The following is a 16767-nucleotide window of genomic DNA, read 5'->3' on the forward strand; positions in this document are numbered from 1 at the left end:
CAAATTCATAATCCCATACATATAATATGTTACTGACATAAATATTACCTAAAAGTGAGCTCAAATGTGACAAAAAAAAAAAAAAAAATCATTAAAATCCAATAAATTGTAATGGAAAAAACTCTTTAAATATATACTAGTAATTATTTAATTCTAATGTACTTTTCCTAGTCCCCACTTGTCTTTCAATGAACACACGTAAGTGGTAAGCTTTCCAAACCATTGTGGGTAGGGGTGAAACTCAGTTCGGTTTGATTTGGTTTGTGGCTAAATCGAAATCGAATCAACATAGGTCAATTTTACTAATAAGAACCAAAACTGAACTGAAATGCCAATAGAACCGAACCAACCCAAACCAAACTAAGGTTTGGTTCCTTGGTTAACCAACATCTTATAAATTTAGTTTTTTTTAATAGGCTCCTATAAACTTAGTTGGAAACAACATATTTTTTTTATATAAAAAACTAAATAATAAACATAAATTTTTTTTTATAATAAGTCATTAATCTATTCATTGAAAAAATATTTTTATTTATTCGTAAAGAAGCCATTAATCTATGTCCTAACTCCTAAAATAATTCATAATAATAAATATATTTATTATTTATTATATAAGGTTCGGTTCTTGGTATGGTTCGATTCTATACAAGCCTTAAACTGAGAACCAAACCAAATTGATCGGTTCTCCATTTTTCTAAACCTAGAACCGAACAACAACTAGTTCCAAATCGAATCGATCAATCCAAAGCTATCGGTTTGATTCAATTCTTGGTTTAAACCGGATCAAGTTGCATCCCTAATTGTGGGTACCAACTAGATATGTTTGCTCTACAAATTGGTGGTTTATAGTGTACATCTCTTACAAGGAATACATAGAGGAAGGATTGATTTCTTTCTTAATGGAGTATCACAGAGAGTAGAGGAAGCATAATTTGTTTTGCATCCTTTTAGCCCTCATAGTAGTAGAAAACATTATGGAATACCAACTGAAGAGGCAAACCCGATGGTTAAGCAAGCTAAGTTGTTACATATCTCAGGGTTTCATCGATTAAGTTTATCATGGAAGGTAGTGCCCATATCGTGAAGGAAATCAGGTTGTCGATGTGCTATAATTAACCATAGAGTACTGGAATATCATTTTGTGGAGATAAAATGGGCCTATCTCCATTTAGATTTTTAAAACTGGAAATGTAGGGAAACGACTATGAATCATTATAAATTATTCGCTTATTCTAACACATATCTTTGCTTGCTTAGCATAAAAAAAAGATCTATTATGAAAATTTATTTCTTTAACTTAAAATTAATATTATTTTAATTGTTTAATAAATGTTTCTCACGGATTGAGCTTAATTCAAAGAAAATGTTATTTGTAACATGTGGAGTTTTTTCCATTGGACCCTTTTTTTTAAATTTATATTATGGATGAAAACCTCGAAGATATATTCAATAGGATATAATTTAAAAAAGAAAAGGTTGCATAGAATGTATTCTCAAATTTAAATGGTTCCCCAGGAAACATATACTTTGGGAAATATGTGCTTTCCCTCCTATTGAACTGTATGTTTGATATATAGCTTCAAACATGGAATGAGGTTAGAACTTATGTAATTAGGAAAAAATTCAAATAATACAAGGTTTTTTCATTTATTACCAAAGTGTTGGCACTTTTATTGTATACCCCATTTGATAATATATATATATACACATTTTGGACAAAGTTATACTTAAGGCATGTTTGATTACACGACAAACTCTAAGCAAAATAGTTTGCTGTGGAAAACTTCAATATAACAGTGTTTGAGTGCAAAAACATACAAAAAAATAGAAAAAAAAATGATTTTTCACATGAGTGAGATTTGCCTCGTGAGGCAACAAATCTTTTCTCACCCCTCCCGCTAAGAAAATGATTTGTTACATGGCACCAAATTTGGATCTCATAAATACCTCCATTTTTACCTTTAAACTTGATCTAAGAAAGGTCATTTTGGAAAAACAATAAAATTGCAACCACCAACCCAATGATCAATGGTGGTTAGTTTTCAAAACTACAAAAATATCTTTTCTTTTATTATATAATCTTTAAAAACCCTTTAATCATGATTTTAAATTACAAATAAATCCTTTTGATACATGTACATTTTTTCGTCCTACCTTCTAATTTAATTTAAACAAAAAAGAGAGAAACACTTTCCTTAGTCACTTAGTAAGATTTCAAATCTTACTAAAGGTCATTGAGCTCAAATGGATTAACAATTTGGCAATCCAATACCATAGCCCTCTAGATTTCTTGTAAAAAGTCATATCTGATAAATAAATAAATAAATCATTTTTTTGGGAATTGATCCAAGGTTTTGAAAATGAACGACAACTGACCTCCCAAATTTAAAATTAAAATTTAACAGTGAAAAATAATTTTTTTTTTAACTTTTATTATTATTTTAAAGTTCATATTTTTTTGAAGGTAAGTTCATAGAATTTGGTCCTCTACATCCCTGTGGCATTGGTTCATGCATGTTTTTTGATGCACAAGATGTGCTCAATGACCCTTGTAAGATTTGAAATCTGACAAGATTAGTAAAGTTAGACCTACAAAAAAAATCTAAAAAAAAAAACCTTATACGATCCAATGTAGATGAAAAAGTACAAAGAGATTTTCTATTTGATTTTCCATGATGTGCTCAAACAAAGGAAAAGGATTTGCAATGACATCATTTGCTTGACAAATGATTTGCAAGGTAAGAATTTTCACGGCAATCAAACATCCCCTTAAAAGTAAGAGAGCTTCAATAGTTCTATTAACATACCAATTTATATGTGCATTCAATTTTCTAAGGATTGGTGTGTTGTAAGTAAAAGTTGGTGTGTCAATAGAATCTCTCTAATAGAGAGATTTTGATCCATAAAATTCATCAGAATCTACACGTTGCTCGAGGCTAGGCTATTCCTAGTTTCAAACAATTTTAAAAATCCAAAAGAGGGTTAGAAGGAGACAAAATAAAAGAAAATCATTAAAAAAATTAAATGAAAAAAAAATAAAAATTCAACATGTAATGTAAATATCTAATTCTAATATACTTTCACTTATGCTTCAATGAACACCCATAAGTGGTAAGCTTTATAAATCATTGTGGGTTCCAAACTACCAATTTGCTAAGTTTGATTTACTCTATAAAATTCCCAATCTACTGTACATTTCTTGCAACGAATGCATGAAGGAAGAATTTTTTATTTCTTCCTCGGAGAGTAGAGTGGAGTTGAGTTGAGAGAGAGTAGTGTAAAGTAGTAGCTGAACTATGTGTTAGTAATGCCCATAATAGATCAATTGAGATAGGAGGAACAAATAGCTTCCCTTAAGGTTCCATTTTTCCTTGGAATAATCCCCGGACATATATGGAATGATTGGCCGCAATGTTTAAAGTTGGGCTTAATCTTGGCTCATTCTTATTTCAATCAGAGATTGCTCATCCATCTTATCCTAATAGGTTCAAAACCTAATCTTGGTCCAAAGTAAATGGGCTTTAGTACCTAATGGGTCTGTCCAGTGCAATTAAATTCATATTTTACATCTAATACTAGAGTTTGCTTGTGTTGTAAGGGGTCAGAGGAAAAACAATGTAGAAAGTCCTAAGAGTGTTTTTTGGAATGGGGTAGAAGAGAAAAGGCAATGCTAATGGGGATATTCTTGGAAAGAGGAAGGACAGAAGGTAAAGGAAGATGGTCACCCATCCTCGAGATACATTATGTATGGTGTGTACATTGTTTAACCAAAAAGTGAGTTCAAACTTCCAAGTAAGGGGGAAAAGGGGAAAATTACTTAAAGGACCCTATCAAATGGATTTTTTTTTTTTTTTTTTTTTTCTTTTCTAGATAGTGCCTAAGTTTTGGGCGATCTCTTAATAGTCAATGGAGTAATTTTTTTTTTTTTTCTTAATAGTTCATGGACCTTTTCTCTCACTTGTATAATGTCTTTAAAATATCCAAACTATCATTTTCTCATCTTCTTCACTTACTTCAATTTTCCAATGACGAGTGCGATAATTTCCAACGATCTTTGATCATAAATGACGAATGGGGAATGATATTCTCTTAAATTTTGAACATTTAGATGTATTTTTTTATATTTCAATGATTTACAAAAAAAAATGAAGAGCAAAATTGAGATTCTAAATTTTTGATGATTACGTTGTAATTTTTTATTTGCAACTATGATTTATGCATTTTGGATATTTCTATTACATTTACTTAGTATTGAATTCAAAAAAAAAAAAAAAAAATGAAAATCTCTTATCATATTTCCAGTACTTGTAGACATCCAAATTTGAACGGGCCCCTATTCGAAAGGGCCCAAAAATACCGATTTTCCAAATAAATAGGTCAACAGGCCTTAAGGGCCCAAGTCATTGAAAATTGACATTTTGATCGAACCAAGGCCCCTAAGACCCCCTGATGGTCAAGTAAGCCGACCAAAAAATATTTGGTGTACCCCCCCACCTTCACCGTACCGCTCTTGAAATAAAAATACTTGAATTCTTGATAAAATCCACCAATGGGTATAAAAGGCTCGACTTGCCAACACGTGGCATTTTGATCAATTTAATAATTTCAAAAACCCTCAAAAAATGAATAAAATTAAAAAATGAGACTTAGGACACCTATCACTTCCTCTATCCTCACCGTTTCATCTTTGAAACCAAAAATAACCCTAAGCCCATCTACGACCCACCAACCTTCAACTCTCTAAAATCAATTTTTCACACCTTATCCCCTAACCTAAACCTAATTCCACATAACCTAAACCCCAAAATACCTCCAACATACCCAACCCTACCCTAAAACAAACCCTACCTAATCTCACAATACTTACAACCTTCCTAAAATCCAAGCCTAATCCTTAAGCTCAAATCCATATCCAATTTATATCCAACCCACAACCCTAACCCATAAACCACTACCCATATCAACCAATCACCATCTTCTCATCAAAAGATGACACATGTCATCATCCCCTCCCACCTCCCTCATTTAATCATCTACCCTAATCACTTTTCTTTAAACAATTCATCTATCATTTAACCTCTCTCCAAAATCACCTCAACCTATACCCTATCCTAACATAATCTATCATTCTTCTCTAACACAATCAACCACCCACATCAAAACCCATATCCTCTACACACACCCCAACTTATCACATTTCCCTAAAACACCCACCAACTCACATCACCACCCACACCTCCCCTTATCATTTCTTACAAAATCATTCTCACAAACCTAACTAACACTCATTCTCTCTAATCAAACAACCACCATCACCAATCAACCAATCTCATCACCTCACTCTCTCATTTCCATTTGCCACATGTCATTATCCCCTAAATTCTTCCAAATCCAACCACTAACCTCTTACACAACCCATACCCTTCCCTAACCTACCCACCTCACCTTCTCTAATACAATCAACTACCCACATCATAACCTATATTCTCCACACCCTAACCCATCACTTTTTCCTAAAACACTCTACTAACTCACATCACAACCCACACTTCCCTCATTATTTCTTACAAAACCTTTCCCACAAAACCAATCCACACTCCTTTTATCTAATCAAACAACCACCATCACCAATCAACCAATCTCATCACCTCACTCTCACATATTCATTTGCTACATGTTATCATCCCCTCAATTCTCTCAAAATCCAATCAACCCACCTTTTACACAACCCATTACCCTAATCTAACTACCCTACCTCCTCAAGTAACCTAATACTCAATCAAACACTTAACCCCTTACACCATATTTCTCCATCACTCATCTCATCTCATCAAACACTCTACCCAAATGGTTTGGGTAAGTCCAAACCATTTGGATCAAAATACCACTCATTTCTTTCATTACATAATTACCCTCCTATCTACTAAAAATTACATACCCCTCACCTTTAAAATCATGACATTATTTACTCTCTCCAATACTTTACTCTATTATACCATCAAAATATCCTCCCAACACTTATAAATATACCCCCCATCCTCTTTCAACAAAGGTTACCAAGTCTTACCAATTCTCCCCCCAAGTCTCATAAAAAAAAAAACTCAACTCAACTCTACTCTTCTCTTTACTACTCTCTCATATAATCTTCTAGAAAAGGAATTTCATTATCACATTTTATTAAGGACCTTAGAAGACATTGAAGAAGAATAATAAAAGAAAGAAAAGCAAGATTGAAGCTTCAAGGTGGATCAAAGCAAATTTTCCTCATCTTTTTCTCTACCCTCTCCATCTCCCTCTTCTACTATCTCTCTCTTCTATTTATTTTATTTTAGAAGACCTCTAAGATGTAATATTCCCCTCCCTTATCTCCAGTAGATTGGATTTCAGTCCGATTGAAAGTATAAGGGTTGTAATCCCTTTCAAAACAAAATCGATTTTAATCCTTAAATCGTTTTAAGACAATTGGAATTCGAATCCTTCTCTATCCATGAGAATGGACACCTATCCATTAGTCAATACTTTTCAAACGTATGTCATGTAAATGCTAAACTTCTATATGGGTCATCTCGGTCGATGAGATGTTCCCTATAGTCTAAGCCGACATTAAATTCCTATTTAGGGTACAAATCACCAACACGTGGCACTTTATTTCGTTTGTAATTTTATTAAAAAAATGACTGAGTTCTTTGAGGTTACCGTCACTTGACGTGGAGAAAATGGTGCCTAACACCTTCATTTTTCTCCAATTGAGCCGCTTACCCCGATCTCAAGGTAGGATTGGTATCTTATCCATCTAGTCACTAAACCCCAAAAATGACATTATTTCAAAAATGTACATTTCGGGTGACTATTCACACCCACTTACAACATGAATGGTGGCGACTCTGAAACCTTAGTAGGTGTAACTATCGTAATCGAGAACCACATATCTACAGTACCAAGTTTGCCACTTTTTATTGTCTATTTCACAGCATTTTTATTGTCGAACTCACCACTTAGTGTCAAGTTCATAATTATTGTCAAGTTCGATGTTTTTTTTTTTAATAATTTATTTTATATAAATATTTGTTGAATTTAACAATAATTAAATATTGACCTAAACAATAAAAAGTGATGAACTTGACATTATAAGTAAATTAGATTTTTCATTTTTTTTTTACTTCCATACTTGGTAAATTTTCTCGAAATATCCAATGTTGTGAATTTGGAGATCTTTGTTCAATACAATTATGAAGAAAGTAACAAAGAAAATTAAAAAGCAAACCAAAGAACACTAAGATTTACGTGATTCGACAACGATGCCTATGTCCATGGACAAATCCAATCTTTTTCACTAAGAAATTGAAGGAGAACAATACAATAAATAATCACTCAAGGTTTTAATCCCAAACACAAGCTCTGAAATCCTTGTACACCCCTTTCCCTTTCTCTGTCAAACCTCAGACGATTTGACTTAGTATACTTTACAACCCAATACCCAAATATATACAAGGGAGAAGATTAAAGATCAACTAGGATTCAAATTAATGATGAAGTGGAGTTCTAAACCCAATGAGATAGTGGTAGATGACCAATATCTTGATATAACTAGAAAATCATTTTCACAAAAAAATTCAATGCAAATCTATAATAAAAGCCACATAAATATAATACAAAAAAAATGCATATATCATAGTTACAAATCAGAAGTTACGATGTACTCATAATTTTTTTTTAGAATATGAACTTTGTTCTTCATTATTTTAATGATACATCGAAAAAAATATATCTAAATATTCAAAATTGAAAGAATATCATTCATGATAAAAAAAATTGTCGAAAATGATTGAAATTGCCTTCGAAAAATCTAAGTAAGTGAAGAAGAGATGAGAAAATGATAGTTTGAGTATTCAAAGACATTATAACCGTGAGATGAGATTGAGAGACTATCAAGAAAAAGAAAAATTTACTAAATGAACTATTATGAGAACCGTCCAAAACTTAGGGACTATTTAGAAAAAAAATCACTCCACCAAGGCCCTTTTAAGTATTTCTTTTCATAAAAAAAAAAAAAAAAATAATAATAATAATAATAAAAAATAAAATCTAAAAAGTAAAAAGCTTTTAACATGTGTCAGTAATTTTTTTTTTAAAATTCTAATTACTTTTACTTTTGCCACTTACCATTTAATGAACATGCATAAGTTGTAAGTTCTACGCACCACAACATTGTGGGTACCAACTAGCTAGATATGTTGATTCTCCATGACTTACACATTCTAGTGTACATCATTAAGAAAGAATGCATGAAGGATTGATTTCTTCCTTAGTGGAGTACAGCAGAGTAGAGGAGCAATTAATGACTTGTTTTCCATTCTTTTTATCCTAAACAGTAATAGAAAGTCGGATGGTTGAAGCAAGAAAGATCTCAAATATATATATACATATATATATATATATATATATATATATATATAGGGTAGCGTTCAAGGGCAAACTTTTTGGCAAAACATTTTTCAAAACATGGGTTAGAGGTCTTGGAATGGACTGATTTTTGGTGAGGATGATCTCAACGGTGAGTAGATCATCCTCACCAAAAATCAGCCCATTCCAAAAATTCTAACCCATGTTTACCAGCTGAAAAATCGTGGACCGTCCATCTTTTGTAAACTGTTTTTGATAGGGTTAGAAGTTTTGGAATGGGCTGATTTTTGGTGATGATGATCTCCTCACCGTAGAGATCATCCTCACCAAAAATCAGCCCATTCCAAAACCTCTAACTCATGTTTTGAAAAATTTTGCCAAAAAGTTTGCTAAAAAGTTGGCCATTGAACGCCCCCCATATATATATATATATAGGGTCCCGTTCGGCACCCTAGGTTTTACCACACACTTTAACAAACGCGTTTTGTCCTACATGGGTTAGAAGTTTCGGAATGGGCTGATTTTTGGTGAGGATGATCTCTATGGTGAGGAGATCATCCTCACCAAAAATCAGCTCATTCCAAAACTTCTAACCCCATCAAAAATAATTTACAAAAAATGGACGGTCCACGATTTTTCAACGTGTAAACATGGGGCTAAACATTTTGGAATGGGCTGATTTTTGGGGAGGATGATCTTTTAATCATAGAGATCATCCTCACCAAAAATCAGCCCATTCCAAAACTTCTAACCCATGTAGGACAAAAAACGTTTGTTAAAGTGTGTGGTAAAACTTATGGTGCTGAACATTTCCCATATATATATATATATATATAGGGTAGCGTTCAAGGGCAAACTTTTTAGCAAACTTTTTGGCAAAACATTTTTCAAAACATGGGTTAGAGTTTTGGAATGGGCTGATTTTTTGTGAGGATGATCTCTATGGTGAGTAGATCATCCTCACCAAAAATCAGCCCATTCCAAAACTTCTAACCCTTGTTTACCAGTTGAAAAATCGTGGACCGTCCATTTTTTGTAAACTGTTTTTGATGGGGTTAGAAGTTTTGGAATGGGCTGATTTTTGGTGATGATGATCTCCTCACCATAGAGATCATCCTCACCAAAAATCAGCCCATTCCAAAACCTCTAACTCATGTTTTGAAAAATTGTTTTGCCAAAAAGTTTGCTAAAAAGTTTGCTAAGAAAAATGAGTAATATTTATTATTCTGTTCCCATAAAAATATTTAAATATACCAGCAAAATCAGTTGATAGGCCCCTTCGATAAATTGATTTGACCGAGTCACCTCCTCAAATACAAGTTAGTCAAGTTGATTTGGACGAGTTTGGAGTGGATTCAAATTTTGAAACTATGATGAACTCTTCTCATGCCATGACGATATTTAGAGTAATGATTAAATGCCCTCACGGGCATGCTCAATGGACTTCTCTATCCTGATGTGACATATGTCAGAACCGTAGATCCATACTTCTTGGGATACAAAACTGAAAATCGCCGTGAATATATGCAGTAATGTATCTCTAAGAGTACAGATCCATGGTTCTGACACATGCCACGTCGGGAGTCGATTGGGTATGCCACTTGGGGAATCATTTTATCAGGACTCAGATATTTATCATGCTTGCTATGTCACACCTGCGTGACTTGTGTGACTCGATTTCTTAGGTTAAACAGAGAAGTTTGGCCTTTAAATGGACTAGCCAATGCTACAGTGAACTTCACAACATATGCAACACCGTTGAAATTTGAAATGGATTTTCATCTTCTCTTCCAATCTCCTTTCAAACACTTGCATCCTACCACACACATCCCTGCCATAACTGAACCCAATAAATGTTGGATTAGCCATGTTCGATTCTTGGTTAGCGCTCGAATCAGTAATCCAACGATACAAAGGAGATTGGCAAACTATAAGCCAAGCGTTTGGGATCAAGATTTTATACAATCTATAAAGAGTGATTATAAGGTAATCATGATACGATACATGTCATATATTATAGTTGCAAGGATCTCACTAATAATGTATAAAATTTGTACTGTCTAGGGGGAGATCTACACTAAAAGAGCTGAGGATCTCATGAAAGATGTGAGGCGCATGTCTGATGAAGCTGTGGGACCATCGTCTCGACTCAAGCTGATTGATACCGTCCAAAGACTGGGAGTGGGGTACCATTTTGAAAATGAGATCAGCAAGGCCCTTGATACTATGCTGTGCATCAAGGATGATGATGTTTTCATAGACGATCTATGTGCCACAGCCTTACACTTTAGGCTCCTTGGACAACATGGGTATAAAGTATCTCAAGGTGTAATACCATTACAACTATTCCTACTATTGCTATTAAATTTGTAGCGACTGGATTCTCAGAATGTGTGTTTTATCATGGGTAAAATACCATTTCGTGAACTGAATATGACAATTTCACTGTGCATTTTAATTCCCAAAATTAACATAAAAAGTGCGATCGCACCCTGGTATAAAGTAGTGAGAGTGCTATGAACTTGCGAGATCGTTACACTTTTATAACTATAGAGATTGTCACTTTGAAAAAAAAGAAAGTCCACGATCTTCCTTCTTTAAACCAGCAAGAAGCAAGATCATCACTTTGAAAAACTTATGACCTCACCCTTCATGTTTTGAGAATTAAAATGAATAATTAGCCAAAATGGGAATTTCGTCAAAAGTTGATCGTGTTTTGAGAAATTTGTCTCTCATCATTATATCAAGATAAAATACGTATCTCAAGATATGTCACATATCTCCAACATATATCTTGACATATGGATTTTATATTTTAATGACTGAGATTTTGTGTTTTTTCATGAGTCAATGGATCACAATCCATTGCATGACATATGATTGGTATTCATCCTAGGGATGCATATATGGCATATCCTGAAGATGTGTTTATCTTTTTTTTTTTTTTATAATAATTACCGGGTGTCTGAACCCGTATGTAGACCTGACTAGTAGGGAGAGGCAACTGGCCTCTTAGAACATAATATCTCACCCAAATCTCTCGGGTACGTGAAATACCCTAACAATCCACACATACCAGATAAGCCGAGATAAATTCCTTTGGTGGATAATGAGGGGGCTTGAACTTCAAGCACAACACTTTTGATATTTATCCTAGAGTAGCTTAAAAGTTTCATCATGACCATAAAAACAAAAATCCAGCTCTTATCTATCTATTAACTATGGAATGTTTTTTTGTGAAAACTAGATGTATTTAATAGCTTCAAAGAAAAAAATGGGAGGTAATTTTAAGACAAGCATTGGCAAAGATGTTGAAGGAATGTTGAGTTTGTATGAAGCTTCATTCTATGCTTTCAAAGGAGAATATATATTGGAGGAGGCCCAAGAATTCACAAGACAACTCCAAGTGGTCGAAGGGAACAGTGATACATATCTTTCCAAACAAGTGAGCCATGCCTTGGAGCTCCCCTTCCATTGGAGGACGCCAAGACTGGAATCTAGGTGGTTCATAGATGCCTATGATACAAGGGATGACATGGACCCATTGTTACTTAAGTTTGCCAAGTTGGACTTCAACATGGTTCAAAATACACACCAAGATGACATAACATCTCTCTCAAGGTAAAAAAAACATGATGTACATTTTTTTTATAAATATTTATTGATAGTTTAAAGTTCCATATCATTTCGAAACATTTCATTTGATACATTCCAATTCTAGACATGACTTGAAAGTAATATTGAACATTTCGGATTGTATTGGATATTTTGATTGAGATTGTCTTGATATTCCTTCCAATTAAAATATATATTACCTAGATATGAGATTTTTAGACTTGATATATGACAACATGAAAAAAAACTTATATTTGACGGCTCAAGGCCGATGAATTTCATAAAATTTGACACACCAAGGCATCAAAATTTTCATTGTCAAAATTTTTTTTTCGACGGACCAAAACCGTTATATTAATGAAGGATAGGAGAAATTTGATGTCTCTAAGCCATTGAATTGGGGATTATAAAAAATTTCAACAGCCATAGGCCACCAAAATTCACTTTTTGAAATTTGTGGGGTTTGACCCGTCTAATTTTCTTGTCAAAATTTTCAGTTTTCACATAGTGTATATTTTTGTAAGTATGTATATATGTCACAAAAGGTTGGGCCATGTAACAGTCTTTTGTGTTTTTGTTCTTTGGAGTTTAGGTGGAGGAGGAACTTGGGCCTTGGAGAAAGATTGAGCTTTGCTAGGGATAGGTTGATGGAGTTTCTTCTGGTCTGTCTGTCGGTGCAATGTTTGAGCCTCAGTACGGATACAACCGGAGAGAAATTACAAAACTCGCTGCTTTTATTACTATAATTGATGATATTTATGATGTCTATGGTTGTTCGGATGAACTTCAACTATTTACTGATGCAGTTGAGAGGTGGGTTGTTTCCAACTTAAGGTACCACAAATATGGCTAGTTCGAACTACACTCAGCTTGTAATCAAGTCTTACCAGATGATGACACGTATAGGGTTAGGATTAATTCCACTTTTCACCTTATACAATTGTCAATTGGTATTATAAAATATGTTTGTTCTTAAATATAAGCTCTCATAGTTATATGTAAAATATTTTGGAACTTATCCTAAATTTAAGAATTAGGTTGGAATAAAATAACTTACCCGACCCAATTTTCTATATTTAATAATAGTGAAATAATTGGAATTTGATGAAACATTTTGCAGATGGGACATTAATGCAGTGGAAGAGCTTCCAGATTACATGAAAATATGTTTTCTAGCTATCTATAATACTGGGAATGAAGAGGCTTATGAAGTTCTTAAAGATCAATCTTGCAACATCATACCATACATAAGGAAAACGGTATTACATGTTTCTCCTGTTAAATTTCATTGCTGTTATTTTGTTCTATCCATTTTCTTTTGTTAAATTTTATTTTTGTTTTCTGTAATTAATAATTGGGCCAAGGTATATATCATCATCATCGTCATATATATGATTATGAATATGATCAAATATATGTACACATCTATTTACATTCATATGGTCCAAACTAACTCCCTATTTGAACCCACGCTTGTGAGGTCCAATATGAATATATTTCGGCCAAATGAGTCGAATCTAAAAATTTACACAAGTTGACTTAAAATAACATTTTAAATCACTATGTTGGACTATAATAAGGTATGCTATGATGTGCACCAAATCAGATATGTAGAAGTTGGAGATTGGGATATTGATTATGATTAGGATTAGAATAGATTTATATTACTTTGTTTGTCTGTTTGCTCAATTCGAATTCATGTGTTTGCCATCCTAGAAAGAACTCAATTTGAAGGGGTAGGTAGAGATAATTCTTTTCCTGGTTCGCTTTGGTTCCCTAGATCAATTTGCTAGCTTAGTTCGTTTCTGCAAACACACACGCGAGCGCGCAACACACACACACACACACACACACACACACACACATATAATGAGTGCTGATAATAAAACGCCTTTTGACATACACCCATTATGCCCCTTTTCTTTCTCTTGCCATAGTGAAAAAAAAGAAATTTTTTAACTTAAGCATCTTGTGACATTCAAAAACATAAACCGATTAAATGGAGTTGTAGATGATTAAATTATATGAACTTTAAAAATAGTTATTCTTCACGGTTTTAATCTTAAATTTGGGTGTTCGGGGACTGTCTGTTTTCAATACCTTAGATCAAGCTTGAAAAACAGTTTTTTGTAATATTTATATTTGAATATGAATATATTCATAAAATTTAGAAGACTGTGTTTTTGGATTGTCAATATGATAATTAATGTGGGCCCAATGACCTATTTTAAGATTTTAAAATGACAGTTAGTAATCTTAAATTTATAAAATTTAATTTACCCTATTTATAACATCATCGAGAAAATGACAAAATACCTTTATGAATAAGTTTTGGAATCTCTGATGATGCCTCGACTTCCCAATTTTTCATGAGTTTAATAAAGTCAAAATGGATTAAAATTTTGTGAGCTTGGTCTTCAAGGTTCAAACATTCACTCAAAGGATGGATCATATATTATGATATTTATACTAAGCCCGGCATGTAAAATAAGTAAGAACAAGAATTATAAACTAAATCATGTTAATATATACAATGTATTCCTCTCATTCTCCGATATTTATATTTATATTTTATTTTATAAAATCAAAGAAACCTGATTTAATAGTGGTGTTTTTGTTATTTATCATTTTAGTGGGCAGATTTATGCAAAGCATATATGCAAGAGGCAAAATGGTATTACAGTGGAGATGGTCATGGTGTTCCAGATCGAGAAACCAAGGATTGAGTCAGGCTGTTGTTTATTGAACCCATTCCACTTACGGAGGGATGAACCATTTAGGCCAATGAGTCATGTTTAATGTTATAATCTATTTATAAATCATGTTTAGATGTTTATGGACGGATATGGTAGACTTAGTTTGGTTTCTTATATATATTGATCAATTAAAGTCTTATTTTAGTGTGTGATGATTTACTTATCCTGCATTTGATTTAACCATTGACTCAAAGCAAAGCAAAATCGAGTTGAGTTGACTCAACTTGACATGTTTTAGAACATAAAGGTATTGAAAAACTTGTAATACACGGGTGTTTTTGGAATGGCAGCAATAGACAAGGTCAGATGGCCACTCTAGAAAGAGAAAAGAAAGAAAGAAAAAAAACTATCTGATAATCGAAAATATTTGAGGCTAACCGAAAATCATTGGTATACCCTCATTTTTTTTTTTTTTGGAAGATTAACTGGAACAAAACTCTTTGCTTTCTTCTTCAAACAAGTCATCTTCTTCAACCTCACGATTATTAATTTTTCTCCAAATAAATGAATTTTTTCACCAAAATAATAGAGAAAATCAAATAAGTAATAAATTTTATTGTGACCAAGTGGCCTTCTTATTGGCAAAATCCTAGGTTGAAGAAATTTTTCTAGAAAAATAATATAAAATAAAAACTCAAGGGTTTATGGACAGAGGATCAAGATAATGTTATTTCAGTTATTTTCAATAGTCTCGCACAGAAGACAATGGTCAAGGGTGTAAAATTTGAGGTCCAACGCAAAATCAATTGATAATGTATGGAGAGAGACGAGGCAATTTATGCTCCATATGGGAATAAACTCAACAAAAAGGTGTGCGATTAAATAAAAAAAATTACATGGAGTGTCTCAAATATTAACCAAAACGTGGACTTTATCCTCAAGACTTGCATGTCTTCTTGTGAATAAAATAATTTCTGGAGGAAGATTTCAAATTAGATATTGATTTAGACAAGACTAAAAATAGATTAAAGAATTCTTCATTTGATGCGATGTTTTTGGCATTGCTTTAAGCTCCACCGACTGAGTCACTTCAATGACTCACAAGTTTACTCGGGCATTTTAAATAAATAAATAATTATAAAATAATGTAAAGTTCACAATCTACATTCTACTAAACATTTCTTGGAAGGAAAAAAAAAAAAAAATTTAATACATGGAGCTTCATTCTATAAAATAAATAATTGTAATGTTTTCCTTTTATTACTATAGTATTAGTAATTTTATCGTATTCCCCATTTGATTGAAAAAATACGTGTAATGATTTTGTAATTCAATTTCACATGGCAATTCAAAAACTCCAATGATGTGTACTCTATAAGAGTCATAGATTTCCTTGTAGTTCTCATCAGGCATAAGGGTTTTATAGAGAGATTTCCTTCAACAGATCTCACCATATGATAGGTCCATGTCAAATGTAAGATGGCTGTCAAATTGGTGGGGGAACTACAAGATCTATTTTTTAGGATTGTGCCAACGCCTCATAAATAGTATCATTTGAGTTGGATTAACAATATCTTTATATGTTTAATGGGGGTTCTGAAATATCATTATTTGGGGGTAAGTTTGTTAGATAATATTTTTTTTGAGGTCTTGATATTTAGTTAAGTATTTCAAGATATCACATAAAATTGATGTATTTGATTGAGAGAAGGGCTCAGATCTCTTTAAATTTCTTGTCTTATTATGCCAGAAATGCTTATACTGAGATGGATGTAGACTCGAGCTGATGCACACCTGGATTGCCCTAAAGCCTCACTTTGATCGAACTAGATTAAGATCCGAGCCTTAATCATTTTTTTTTCTTATTTATTTATTTTGAAATCTGGTTTAGCCCATGAAACTCTGCAGAGCTGAGGAATTATTTGGCTAACATTGCAGTTCATGTGGGCCCCATGACCCTTACTAAGATTTGAAATCTTACTAAGATAGTAACGGTAGCCTCACTCAATCAATAAAGATGGAGGTCTGCTGTCTGCCCGGTAAAAGACTTCTG

General features: G+C 33.0%; 1 pseudogene; it reads left to right on the forward strand.

Annotated features, from left to right (window-relative positions):
- The first annotated feature begins 9834 nt into the window (after nucleotides 1-9834).
- LOC147380875 ((-)-alpha-terpineol synthase-like) lies at nucleotides 9835-14864 on the forward strand (annotated as a pseudogene).
- Nucleotides 14865-16767: the final 1903 nt, after the last annotated feature.

The sequence above is a fragment of the Akebia trifoliata genome, unplaced genomic scaffold (genome assembly GCF_017979445.1).
Source record: "Akebia trifoliata isolate Shusen 1 unplaced genomic scaffold, ASM1797944v1 Contig00908, whole genome shotgun sequence".
Classification (NCBI taxonomy): Eukaryota; Viridiplantae; Streptophyta; class Magnoliopsida; order Ranunculales; family Lardizabalaceae; genus Akebia; species Akebia trifoliata.